The sequence below is a fragment of the Urtica dioica genome, chromosome 3 (genome assembly GCF_054948205.1).
Source record: "Urtica dioica subsp. dioica isolate 48M chromosome 3, U.dioica_male_clone48M_v1_H2, whole genome shotgun sequence".
Lineage (NCBI taxonomy): Eukaryota > Viridiplantae > Streptophyta > Magnoliopsida > Rosales > Urticaceae > Urtica > Urtica dioica.
The window spans coordinates 40,648,901-40,663,410 of NC_142758.1; the positions used below are offsets into that span (position 1 = coordinate 40,648,901).

Here is a 14,510-nt window from a genome sequence, read left to right on the forward strand (position 1 = left end):
TCTGTTGCTCAACTTTTCGAGCAAGATTATTATTTAAAGTTTATAAAGAATGGAATTCGTATTTCTTTTTCTAATTCTTTCGTCACTGATGCATGTATGAAGAATGGTCTTTTTTACATCTATCCCACTCAACCTTCTCTTTTAGACACCGAAATAGATAACGATCTAATTAGGGAGCCAAAGAGGATCAAACTTTCTGAATCCTCCGATCTAACAAAATCAACATACCTCTGGCACTTAAGACTTGGTCATATCAGTCTAGATAGGATTAAGAGACTTGTGAGGGATGGTCCACTCCAAGCCTCTGCAATAGGTTCACTACCTACTTGTGAATCCTGCATAGAAGGAAAAATGACTAAGCGACCTTTCTCTGATAAAGGTCGAAGAGCCACTGAGTTCCTGGAACTAATACATTCGTATGTATGTGGTCCGCTCAGCCAACAGGCACGTGGAGGATACGAATACTTCGTTACCTTCACTGATGATTACTCACGATATGGGTTTGTCTATTTGCTCAAACACAAATCCGAGACCTTTAACGTATTTAAGGTCTTTAGGGCTTTAGTGGAAAAGTAAACTGATCAAAACCCTTCGATCTGATCGAGGTGGTGAGTATATGTCTGGAGAGTTCGATGACTTTCTTAAAGAAGAAGGTATCGCTTCTCAGCTTACCGCACCTGGCACACCTCAACAAAACGGAGTGTCAGAGAGAAGATACCGAACTCTTATGGAGATGGTTAGATCAATGATGAGTTACTCATCACTCCCGCTTTCCTTTTGGGGATATGCCCTTGAAACAGCCGCCTATATTCTGAACCAAGTTCCGTCCAAATCGGTTCCTGGTACTCCTTATGAACGATGGACTGGCCGTAAAGTGAATCTTGGCCGCATCCGAATTTGGGGTTGCCCTGCACACGTGCTGAGGCAAAAGACTAGCAAGTTGGCTAGTAGGTCAGAATTGTGCCTGTTTGTAGGATATCCGAAGGAAACCAAAGGTTTTACTTTCTATAGTCCCGAGGACGATAAGACTTTCGTTAGCACGAATGCTCGTTTCCATGAGGAGGACTTTATGAAGGATGCGAAACCTAGAAGCAAAATTGTGCTTGAAGAAAAGTTGGGTGAGGAAGCTTCTACCTCATCTGTAAGAACTGTTCTTACCCCAACTGAAACACAACCTAACTCATCAGAATCTCGTCAAATAGTACTTAGACGTAGTGGGAGGGCTACTCAAAAGCCTGACAGGTACATGTCTTATGGAGACTCTCTTGTAGCCGTCTCCGACATGGATGACCCTGTTTCCTATAGCCAAGCAATGGCTTGTTCTGAATCAAACCTTTGGCTTGACGCCATGAAAGTTGAAATGCACTCGATGTATGTCAACAAAGTCTAGAAACTTGTAGACCTTCCTGAAGGGATTAAACCCGTAGGGTGTAAGTGGATATACAAGAAGAAAATGGGTCCTAATGGGAACGTCGAGACGTTCAAAGCACGACTTGTGGCAAAGGGTTATACCCAACAAGAAGGGATTGACTATGAAGAAACCTTCTCGCCAGTCGCAATGCTTAAATCCATCCGCATACTCCTATCCATAGCTGCAGCTCTCGACTATGAGATCTGGCAAATGGATGTCAAGACAGCCTTTCTGAATGGCAATCTTGACGAGCGCATTTACATGGCTCAACCAGACGGTTTCGTGGATAAAGGTCAAGAGACCAAGGTTTGTGAGTTGCTTAAATCCATTTATGGACTAAAGCAAGCATCTAGGTCATGGAATATTAGATTCGATGAAGCTGTAAAGAGCTTCGGCTTTGAACAGTCAATAGATGAGCCTTGTGTTTACAAGTTAATACACGAAGGCAAAGTTGTGTTTCTGGTACTATATGTCGATGATATACTACTCATTGGTAATGACGTGGGTAAGTTATCTGAGGTTAAGGTCTGGCTAGCAAAGCAATTCGATATGAAGGATCTAGGAGAAGCCGCGTACATTCTGGGAATCCAAATCTTTCGAGATAGGAAAAACCGGACCCTGTCGCTCTCTCAAGCATCTTATATTGATAAGGTGATGGATCGCTTCTCGATGCAAGACTGCAAGAGGGGTCAAACACCCTTTAGGCATGGAGTTTCACTCTCTAAGGACCAGTCTCCCAAGACTGCACAAGAGATTGAAGACATGAGGAAGATTCCTTACGCCTCTGCCGTAGGAAGCCTCATGTATGCTATGCTTTGCACTAGACCTGATAAATGTTTCGCCGTTGGCGTAGTTAGCCATTTCCAATCCAACCCTGGACCCGAGCACTGGATTGCTGTTAAGCATGTTCTTAAGTATCTTCGAAGAACTAGGAACTTGATGCTTACGTACTCAGGTACTGACCTGACTATGACGGGATATACCGACTCCGATTTTCAAGCGGATAAGGATTCCAGGAAATCCACTTCGGGATCTGTGTTCATCCTTAATGGTGGAGCTGTTGTGTGGAGAAGTATTAAGCAATCTTGCATTGCTGACTCCACAATGGAAGCAGAATATGTGGTTGCTTCTGAAGCATCCAAAGAGGCTGTATGGCTTAGAAAATTCCTTAAGTATTTGGAAATTGTTCCAAACGTCGACGAGCCCATGACCCTTTATTGTGATAATAGTGGGGTTGTCGCTAACTCAAAGGAACCTCGAAGCCATAAGCGCTCTAAGCATATTGAGAGGAAATACCATTTGATTCGAGAGATCGCGCAACGCGGAGACGTGGAGGTGAAGTAGATCTCTGGAAGATCCATTCACCAAGGCCCTAGCAAACATGGTCTTCGACCAACTTTGAGAGGGATTAGGCATGTAGGACTACTCACATCTTCTTTGAGTCAAGTGGGAGTTTGTTGTCAATGGTGCCCACAAGAAGAGTAGTAGTGTCTATTTATGTACATTTGATGTCATATAGTCTTACGAAGACTCTTGCTTGTAATTGCTTATTCTTTAATAATAAAGTTGAAACGTTCATTCATTCTTTCTTTGTTTGAAGCTTTATGATAAAACCTTAGTCTTTTAGTCCATAAACAAACTTAACAACTTACGAAGAGACAAATGTAGATTTGCATGAACAAACTCTTCGTAGTTTGCTTAAAACGATATATTCGCAATCTTAGGGTCAAAGGACTATTGACCTCAGTATGATTGTTAGAAGAATCTATGATGTCTGGTTATGAGGAATTGAGAGTTGGAGACTCTATAGTTCTTCTAGGTATCTTCCGAAGGTACTGAATTGACCAGTGCACTTCTAGAGACAATATAAGAACAAACCATTTAACCTCTTATGTCTCGAAGTCACTATGTATGAATTGCATCATGCTTACCTTAATCCTGAAATGAGACATGCCATTTCACACCTTAGTATTCTCATTTGAGAAAGTCAAAGTTCGGACTCACTATGTGATTCCGAACAAGGCCTATTGGTGAAGTACTAAGTTGTGAGTCTGTCATGAGTAACTTTGTGAAGTTCTCATAGATATGGAATTCATGTACAAGATTGCTGAAATGCAATGTATGTCACCTCATGCTTTGTTCCTTGGAGTGTGAATAAATGAACTGGCCAGTGTCAAAATTGAGTCCTGACTCTTTTGGATGAAACAATGTGACTTGTTAGCTCCTCGTCAATACATTGTTTCTAACTTATTCACAAGCGACAAAGGAGTTGAGGAAATAACAGCTAGAAGGGTAAAATGGTAATTTAGTAAATCCCGACTAGCTGATGACATTCATGAAGGGTAAACATAGATAATATTCAGTGGATCCGTTCATTATAATTAGGTCGAATTCTTGAGTAGAAAATAAATTCATTTGAACCGAGAGATTTTCAGTGTCAACTCTTTAGTGGAGTCAGTTGGCATTAAGCTAAACTTGGAAAAGGTTTGTGAACTTTTGAGTCCAAGTGTTTAGCTCAAGCTTTGTTCATTTGGGTCCATGAGGTCACTGTCACGAATCACATCGATAGGAATAGTTAAACTGGAAGCTAAGTCAAAACAAGAACGAAAGTAGTCGAAAGGGTATTTTTGTCTTTTGAGACAAAGGATGAAATGAATGTCAATAAATTTTTGACAAGGTCATTTTATGACATGTTTCACTCGGCCATGACTTGATCATTGGGCCTTGTGAATTAATTTCATTTCATAAGAATTTTATTGAAAATTCTTATTGGGCTTTTTTCATGTTGTCATGAACAAATGGAAAAGCTTCTAGAAGCCTTTTCTAGAAGGCTATAGGCGCCCAACATACCCAAGAGATAGAGAGAATATTTTGTGCATAAATGTATGAAGATACTTGCCAAAAGAAAAAGAGGAAACAAATTTCCTCTAAGGGAAACAAGAGGTAGGCGCCCAAGTTGAGAAAGAAGCAAGGCAAGGAACAAAAAAGGAAACAAATCCAAGGCTTAATGAAGCCTACCTTGGCCGAGTGCATCATAGAGGAAAAGAGGAAATTGGCTCATGAATATGTGATATTCTATAGAAGAGGAAACTACCTTATTGAAGGTGAGACCTCTCCTATAAATAGGAGCCTCATTCTTCTCATTTTTCTCATTCCACATAAGTTAGAGATTGAGAGACTCTCTCTCTAGAACTTTGGCCGAAAATCCTCTCTCTCTCTCTCTAGTTTATTTTCGATTTTTTCTTGTCTTGGCACCTAGGTCCTCACTCGACCTAGTGTTTAGCTCTGCGACTTCGAGACTCGTTCTTAAGTCGTAGTGTTTAAAAGTGCCCAGTCACTGATTCCTTCTTTTCGAGTGATTTAGTGATAGAAACTTTCGTGGTTGCTCGAGGTGCCGAGGAAAGAAAGAGAGACGTGCTGCGAGGGGAGACGAGCGTTGCAAACTTTCCACAAGCTTCTTCAAAGTTCAAGCTTCAAGAAAGGTTAGTAAACTTCTAGCTCATATTGGTTTTTAATTACATGTACTTGCACTTGTCTAGGTTAGTAAAAACTGTTTTAGTTGTAAAAGAAATTTTTTAAAATTCCGCCGCTTACCGAAGCGTTAATTATTTTCTCAAACCCTAGATCGATTCCAACATCATTTTGATGTTTTGGCCGTGAGTATTAAACCAAGAATCTGAGAATCAATAGTAGTTTTTCCGTTTTAGTGTGATGATTTTTTTTTTTCAAAATTGTGAGATAGCTATTAAAGTCTTGTTTTGTTGTGAGTCTGTTGTCGAGGGGAGGCTCGGTTTTAGGTAGGCTGAACAGGGCTCGGGGTAGCGGCTCGGGATGGCGATGAGGCTGTCCAAAGATTGGCGGAGGTGCTATACGAGCGACGATGAGATGGGGTTGGACAACGAGGTTCTTCGGCTCGGTGATTTGAGACGTCTCCGAGTGGTTAGGGCGAGTCGGGGTTTGTCCCGAGTCTCGACTCGTGCTAGTACGAACCCGTAATTATTTGTGCGAGTTCTTCGAATTAGAGCTTTAAAATAAACGACTTGGTTTATTTTAAATAAAAAAGGGTTGTCCGTTATTTAGTTACGTTCTCAAATGTTTATAACTTATCAATAAAAATAGACAAGTAAAAAAAATTGTAAAATACATTTGAGAAGTGTCGTTTTGAGTTATTTTCGTATAACTTATATATGCTATAGATTGTTAGTAATAACTTCTTTATACGTTCTTTTCTCTTAGTTCCGACCCTCGGGAACCTATTCTAAGCATGGGGCTTTGCTCAGTCAGAAGAATAGGTGGTCGAATAATGTAGAACGTTCCTTAGCTTAGATTAGAAAAAGCGATGTCAAGGCCTTATTTTTAGGCGTCGATTCTTTTCTGTAACTTTGTTCTGTCCTCATGTATTCTCCGATGCTCGGTTTTTTAGACGCTCTGAGTAGCGTGTCTGGGAGAACGTTTTGAATACGTTTCATATGAGCTCTCTTTTTAGTACAAGTATGTACGTTAGTAGATCAATGGACGAGATACTAAGTACCCTCCATGTTCGATCTTTCTCTTCTATAGATAAGCCCAGATTGCTACGAGGATAGCGGCTAGCGTGGGAAATTACGTGGACTGAATTACATGACGTAAAGAAATGACTCTTTTTGTTTGGAAGAGAAGAATCCAGGATTCGAAAGAATCGTATCTAGGTAAGTAGAAACATTTCAACTGTATCACAAAAACAATGTGTTGTGTGTGTTGCTTATGTGCTTGCATTTACATGATATGATATGTGATGGTTGCATTTATTGCATTTGCATTCATGTGCATCTCATCTAAAAACGGAAAAGAGTTTTACGAGAAACGAGGTTTTTCGAAAGAAGGATGTGTGTTGTGGATCGTCCATGAATGGTTGGCTAACTCCTAGGATCGGCGAGTTATCTACAACTTCGCGAGATAGGATCGGTCTCACAACGGATCGGGTCATTTGAATAGTTCTGGGAACCTTATGACTTCGAAGAGCGGACCTTATGTAGTACTGGGTACCTTATGGTCATGTCGGACCATTTGAATAGTGTTGGCCACCTTATGGTTGCGACCTCCGGGCTGTATGTCATAGTGCTGGGCCCCTTACAACTGCGGCGTTAGTCATACATGTATGTGAGAGGACCTGAGTGAACTGTTTACAACACACACCTTGCGCGCAATTAAGAAAAGATTTAAAGAGAGAAAAAGATGAAAAAAAACTTGCTTGGGTTTTAAAGTGAAAATCATATCATATGCATTGTTTCTGCTCACTGGGCGTTAGCTCATTCGTTTTTGTGATACAGGTGAGGGATGTGAATAAAAGATGTTTATACGGTAGCGGGTTCGACTGGCGAGCACTTCCACGTATACGAGACTTCGTATATGGGCTATTCTGACATGATGGGCCTTCTAATAGGAAATCGTTTTGAATAATGTTTTGTGAAAATGGTTATGTTTTGTGAAGTTTGTCTAAGACCTAGAGGTCAAGTAGATTGTTTCTTTCACTATGTCGTTTATGCATGTATACTTTAAGTCAATACGATGGTATTGTGTGTAGATACGAAAGGTTATTCATGACGTCGTGTCGTTTATGTTTTACAAAAAAATTTTGACCGCAAGTTTTCACATTAAATAAACAACTTATCGGGACTATGACAAAAGTTTGGTATCAGAGCCCAGGTCAAAATAAATCGATTTTGTAGACTGTCCGTATACGAGTACCGTCAAATGGAGACACGCCATCAACCATGTAAGTTAAGATAGGTCTTGTTTATAGTTTCTTACTCTTGTATTATGTTGATAGCTTGAGTAAGTTTTTAACTTGGGTAACGATAGCAAATCTTCTTGTCCTTCCGTTTAAGACTTTGAGTTAAGATAGGTCTCGACTGAAGAACTATGACGAAAGATGGGGAACATAGTCCTGGTAAAGGAGTGGGGATCTTCCCAGCTGAGCGAAATCGTGTCTCGCGACTCGCTGAAATTGTGGAGAGTTATCTGGAGTGGGACTTGAGATGCGAGGCGGATGCTCGAGAACCTCTTTGACACCTGATGCCTTAGAGAAAGGTTGTAGAAGATGAATCCTCCAATATTTGAATGAGATATATCGACCTGCTGGCGGCAGGAAATCGACTTCAAAGTTTGGAAAGCATGTTCGGCCATGCATGCGATTTTCTTTCACGTGGTGTGATTTTCAAGATTTGTTACTACTTTAAGTTCCCATGAATGGCGACTAGATTCAAGTACGTGGATTTAGTTTAGCTGGTTACTAGTACGAGTAACTAGATTGTTTGACACTTAGTACGGAGGGTCAAACACTTGTTTAGGAGAGTCCGGTCTTCGGCTAGTTCATAGTTACGAGGAGGGACTTAGTCCGACTGGTGCTAGTACGGGTAGCCAGTCCGTTTGATTCTCAGTACGGAGAGTCAGATTGAAGAAGTCTGGTTGGTTACCAGTACGGGTAGCCAATCCATTTAACTCTCAGTATGGGGGGTTAAGTGTTATGACTTAGGGACCGACTTCTTGACAAGTGAGCTAGTATGGGACTTACAGTCGTACCACACACATGAATAAGTAAGAAGGGTGTCAAAGAAATGAGGAAGGAATAATGGATCAGAGATATTATGAGCATTAATACATGCGTATGATAGCATCTCAGTCACATCAACAGATTTACGTGCGAATTTGGTCATGCTGAACATGCATGACTATGATGTGATCCTAGGAATGGATTGGTTGTTTAAATACTATCCCTTCATGGATTGTAGAAAGAAGATAGTGACGTTTAGTCCACCCAATCAGGAGGAGTTCTCGTTTATCAGGGACACTAATAAATTGAGGATGCCGCTCATCTCAGCAATGAAGGCGCGTAGGCTGTTGGATGGGGGATGTGTTGAATCCCTAGCTAGTGTGGTAGACTCCGAAGCTAAACCACAGGTTGATCTAGCGGATGTTCCTGTTGTTAGAGATTTCTTGGATGTTTTTCCTGAAGAGTTGCCTGGGTTACCTCCGGATCGAGAAATCGAGTTCGTTATCGACTTGATTCACGGAACTGCTCCTATATCCAAAACTCCGTACCGGATGGCTCCAGTAGAGTTAAAGGAACTCAAGGTTCAGTTACAAGAGCTGCTGGACAAAGGCTTTATTCGTCCTAGTTTTTCTCCGTGGGGAGCTCCGGTCTTGTTTGTCAAGAAGAAAGATAGAACGATGCGGCTGTGCATCTACTATAGAGAACTTAACAAGGTCACCATTAAGAACAAGTACCCACTACCGAGGATCGACGATTTGTTCGATCAACTGCAAGGAGCTGTATTATTTTCAAAGATTGATTTGAGGAGTGGCTATCATCAGCTGAAGATCAAGGCAGAAGATGTCCCGAAAACGGCATTCAGGACAAGATATGGGCACTACGAGTTCTTAGTTATGTCATTTGGATTGAAGAACGCCCTTGCTGCCTTCATGGATCTGATGAACCGTGTCTTCAAGGAGTTCTTGGACATGTTTGTCATAGTCTTCGTTGATGATATCCTTATATATTCTCGCACGAAGGAAGAACACTCAAAGCATTTGAAGCTTGTTTTGGAAAGATTGAGAGAGAATCAGCTCTATGCGAAGTTTAAGAAATGCGAATTTTTTATTGAGCATGTAGCGTTTCTTGGACATGTTGTCTCAAAGGAAGGGATTTCTGTGAATCCCTCTAAAGTCAAAGCAGTTAGCAAGTGGCCTCAACCTAAAAGCGCTATAGAAATTCGTAGTTTCTTGGGTCTCGCAGGTTACTATCGGAGATTCGTACAAGGATTTGCGAAGTTATCTGCACCTCTTACACGTTTGACTCGCAAGAACATAAAGTTTCAGTGGTCTGAAGCTTGTGAGAAGAACTTTGAAGAGCTAAAGCAACGGTTAGTATCAGCACCCATACTTACTATTCCGGTACCATCGCAAGGATTTGTGATATACACGGATGCTTCTAAGTGTGGATTGGGGTGTGTGCTGATGCAAGAAGGCAAAGTCATCGCGTATGCTTCGCGTCAACTCAAGGAGTATGAGCAGAACTACCCAACTCATGACTTGGAATTAGCAGCATTAGTGTTTGCTTTAATGCTCTGGAGGCACTATCTCTATGGTGAGAAGTGTGAAATTTACACCGACCACAAAAGTTTGAAGTACTTTTTCACGCAAAAGGAGTTGAATATACGACAAAGGTGATGGCTGGAACTGGTAAAGGACTACGATTGTGTGATTAACTATCACCCTGGAAAAGCAAACGTCGTAGCCGATGTGTTGAGTAGAAGAATGACAGGAGAGGTCGCGGCCTTAATCGTAACTCAAAAGCCATTAAGGATGGATATGTAGCGGTTTGAATTGGAAGTCGTTCATGAAGGGAATGTTGCAAGACTAATGGCTATTTCTTTGCAACCTATGTTGCTAGAAAGGATTAAGCAGCGACAGTTTTCGAATCCTTATTTGGAAAAGATTTGCACTGAAGTGGACGCTCAGAAAATAGTGGATTTTCAAGTGTCCTCGGATGGAGTAATAAGGTTCCACACAAGGCTTTGTGTTCCAGAGGACGACGATTTGAAGAAGGAGATTCTTACCGAAGCTCGTAGCACGCCATATTTTGTTCATCCAGGTACGACAAAGATGTATAAGGATTTGAAGTAGCACTATTGGTGGCCTGGAATGAAGAATGATGTGGTGAAATTTGCGAGCAATGCCTAACTTGTCAGCGAATAAAGGCGGAACATTAACGACCTACTGGAACCTTGCAACCATTAAAGATTCCTCAGTGGAAGTGGGAGGAAATCACTATGGATTTCGTAGTTGGACTTCCGAAGACCAGGGATGGATACGATGCTATATGGTTGATCGACTCACGAAATTAGCACATTTGCTTCCTGTTCGAACAAAGTACACGATGGATAGATATGCTGAGTTGTACATCAAGGAGATAGTAAGGCTCCATGGCGTGCCATCATCTATTATATCGGACCGAGATTCCCGATTTACCTCGATGTTTTGGAAGAGTCTTCATAGAGCTTTGGGAACAAAGTTGTCTTTTAGTACAGCTTTTCACCCACAGACAGACGGGAAATCAGAAAGGACTATCTAAACCCTAGAAGATATGCTGAGAGCGTGCGTGATGGACTTCCAGAAGTCGTGGAATACGTACCTACCTCTGATAGAGTTTGCGTACAATAACAGTTACCATTCAACGATCAGCATGGCGCCGTATGAGGTCTGTACGGAAGGAAGTGCAGATCTCCAGTCCATTGGGATGAATTTGGAGAACAAAAGTTTCTTGGACCTGAGCTTGTGTAGAAGACCAGGGAGGCTGTTGAAAGGATTCGAAGTAGAATGTTAACAGCTCAAAGTCGTCAAAAGAGTTATGCAGATAAACGGCGACGGAAACTCGAGTTCACTGTCGGAGACAAGGTATTTCTCAAAGTCTCACCCACGAAAGGTATTATGAGATTTGGGAAAAAGGGAAAGTTGAGCCCAAGATTCATAGGTCCATTTGAGATTCTAGAAAGAATTGGAGAAGTAGCGTACATGTTAGCACTTCCTCCAAATCTGTCAACCGTTCATAACATGTTTCACGTTTCCATGCTAAAGAAGTATGTGTCAGACGCTTCTCACGTGCTAGAGGAGGAACTTGTTGATCTACATGTGGATTTGAGTTATGAGGAACTCCTAGTTAAAATCCTTGACAAGAAGGAGAAGGCACTAAGGAATAAGACGATTCAGCTTGTGAAAGTGCTTTGGAGAAATCATTCATAGGAGGAAGCTACATGGGAACGAGAAGAGGAGATGAAGCTCAAGTATCCTAGCCTATTTGAAGAATGAAATTTCGAGGACGAAATTTTTAAAAGGAGGGAAGGATGTAAGATACCAAATTTTTTTATGTAAATAATAAATGAAAAGGTTGACAAAGGATGAACTTGAAAGAAAAATGAGAAAAATGGGTTAAAGTATAAATAAGAGGATAAGTTTTACCTTGCCACGTCATCAAGGGCTGGAATCTTCTTCTAAGTGATTTAAATCACTCGGACAAACACACTAGATGCAACCAGGAGAAAAAAAAAGAAGAGAAAGAAAAGAAAGAAAGGAAAGGGAAGGAAAGAAAGAAAAACGAAAAGAAGAAGAAGAAGAAGAAGAAAAGGGCTGAGCGGGAGAGAGAGAGAGAGAGGGAAAGAGATCGAGAGAGAGCTAGAGAAAGGGAGCGAGCGACTGAGGGAGAGGGAGCTCGGCCGACAGCCACCGAGACCTGGAACCCACCTCGAGCGCGTGTTTCAGCCGAGAAAACGAGCGCCGCCGCGAGCCGCCGAGGACGCCGGACTGAGAGGAGACGCCGGGGAAAGAGGGAGAGGGCGCCGAGGAGATTTGATTTCGTGAAGCAAGGTAAGGAAATCCTTCTTCCCCAATTTTGAATCTGAGATTAGGGTTTCGTTTTTGAAATTTGGGGTTTTTTTCTCTGAGTGATTCCGTGTGATTATGGACGTGGATTTGAGTTGTTTTCGGATTTAATGATTCAAAACTTGGATTCAATGATGATTTTGATAGTGAAATGATTTGATCTTGATTATGAGATTTTAGGATTTGTTGGTTCGAGAGTTTGATTTCTGGTTTTGTGCCTCTGTTCTATCCGAAAATGTTTTTTCTTGTAACTTGAAATTGAAGCTTGGTTATTCGGAGCTCTATAATTGGTTGGGCTCGTTGATACTCAGTGTTGTTGTTGTTATTGTGTATCTCGGTTTTTTTGAGTTATGAGATTGTTGTACCTTGTTTGGCTTTGGCGAAGTTGAGTTGGCCGTGTGAGTTACTGGCCGTGTAACTTGTTGGCTGGGTGATTCATTTTGATGTTTTGGCCGTGATTATTAAACCAAGAATCTGAGAATCAATAGTAGTTTTTCGGTTTTAGTGTGAGGATGTTTTTTTTTCAAAATTGTGAGATAGCTATTAAAGTCTTGTTTTGTTGTGAGTCTGTTGTCGAGGGGAGGCTCGGTTTTAGGTAGGCGGAACAGGGCTCGGGGCAGCGCCTCGGGACGACGAGGAGGCTGTCCGAAGATTGGCGGAGGTGCTACACGAGCGACGACGAGATGGGGCTGGACAGCGAGGTTCGTCGGCTCGGTGATTTAAGACGTCTCCAAATGGTTAGGGCGAGTCGGGGTTTGTCCCGAGTCTCGACTTGTGCTAGTACGAACCTGTAATTATTTGTGCGAGTTCTTCAAATTAGCGCGTTAATTAGTTTTGTGAGTCAATTTTGAGACATGTTTGGTTGTAGTGTTTTGTGTTCTCGAAGATTGCTAAGTAGTTTATTTTCCGAGTAATTTCATTACGACTTATTAAAATTAGTACATTATTATTATTATGTTTTATAGTCAAGCTCGTTTGATCTAAGTCGTTAAGGAAAATAAAATATGTTATCGTTACTAAACTCGTTGATTATTCAATTAATTATATAGTATCCTTATCTTAATTATGTATTAAAAATCGAGTTCGACTATAAGCTCGACTCTTTTAATTTGGAAAAACAATATCAATGAGAAATGTTTTATTTACGCACGAAAATAGAAATAAAGGAAGGTTCGACTACGAACCGAGGGTTCGATTATTTCGTAAATGTTTTATTAAATCAAATCCAAAATTATTTACAATATGGTTAGACATTCAAAATAAACGACTTGGGTTATTTTAAATAAAAAGGGTTGTACGTTATTTAGGTACGTTCTCAAATGTTTATAACTTGTCAATAAAAAGAGAAAAGTAAAAAAAAAATTATAAAATACATTTGAGAAGTGTCGTTTTGAGTTATTTTAGTATAACTTACATATGCTATTGATTGTTAGTAATAACTTCTTTATACAATTTTTTTCTCTTAGTTCCGATCCTCGGGAACCTATTCTAAGCAGTGGACTTTGCCCAGTCAGAAGAATAGGTGGTCGAATATTGTAGAACGTTCCTTAGCTTAGATTAGAAAAAGCGATGTCAAGGCCTTATTTTTAGGCGTCGATTCTTTTCTGTAACTTTGTTCTGTCCTCATGTATTCTCTGATGCTTGTTTTTTTAGACGCTCTGAGTAGCGTGTCTGGGAGAACGTTTTGAATATGTTTCATATGAGCTCTCTTTTTAGTACAAGTATGTACGTTAGTAGATCAATGGACGAGATACTAAGTACCCTCCATGTTCGATCTTTATCTTCTATAGATAAGCCCAGATTGCTACGAGGATAGCGGCTAGCGTGGGAAATTACGTGGACTGAATTACATGACGTAAAGAAATTACTCTTTTTGTTTGGAAGAGAAGAATTCAGGATTCGAAAGAATCGTATCTAGGTAAGTAGAAATATTTCAACTGTATCACAAAAACAATGTGTTGTGTGTGTTGCTTATGTGCTTGCATTTACATTATATGATATGTGATGGTTGCATTTATTGCATTTGCATTCATGTGCATCTCATCTAAAAACGGAAAAGAGTTTTACGAGAAACGAGGTTTTTCAAAAGAAGGATGTGTGTTGTGGATCGTCCATGAATGGTTGGCTAACTCCTAGGATCGGCGAGTTAGCTACAACTTCGCGAGATAAGATCGGTCTCACGAAGGATCGGGTCATTTGAATAGTTCTGGGAACCTTATGACTTCGAAGAGCGGACCGTATGTAGTACTGGGTACCTTATGGTCACGTCAGACCATTTGAATAGTGCTGGCCACCTAATGGTTACGACCTTCGGGCTGTATGTCATAGTGTTGGGTACGTTATAGCTACGGCGTTAGTCATACATGTATGTGAGAGGACCTGACTGAACTGTTTACAACACACACCATGCGCACAATTAAGAAGAGATTTAAAGAGAGAAAAAGATGAAACAAAAACATGCTTGGGTTTTAAAGTGAAAATCATATCATATGCATTGTTTCTGCTCACTGGGCGTTAGCTCATTCGTTCTTGTGATACAGGTGAAGGATGTGAACAAAAGATGTTTATACGGTAGCGGGTTGACTGGCGAGCGCTTCCACGTAGACGAGACTTCGTATATGGGCTATTTTGACATGATGGACCTTCTAATAGGAAATCGTTTTGAATAATGTTTTGTGAAAAT

The 14,510-nt window shown here is 40.8% G+C and overlaps 1 long non-coding RNA gene and 1 pseudogene across 1 annotated transcript; both read left to right on the forward strand.

The window, feature by feature from the left end:
* The first annotated feature begins 10,768 nt into the window (after positions 1 to 10,768).
* Positions 10,769 to 11,257, forward strand: LOC149402784 (uncharacterized; annotated as a pseudogene).
* Positions 11,258 to 11,385: 128 nt separating this feature from the next.
* LOC149402785 (uncharacterized) lies at positions 11,386 to 12,787 on the forward strand. The gene is made up of 2 exons (XR_016296019.1): positions 11,386 to 11,812; positions 12,394 to 12,787. It is a non-coding gene; the product is annotated as an uncharacterized LOC149402785 (long non-coding RNA).
* Positions 12,788 to 14,510: the final 1,723 nt, after the last annotated feature.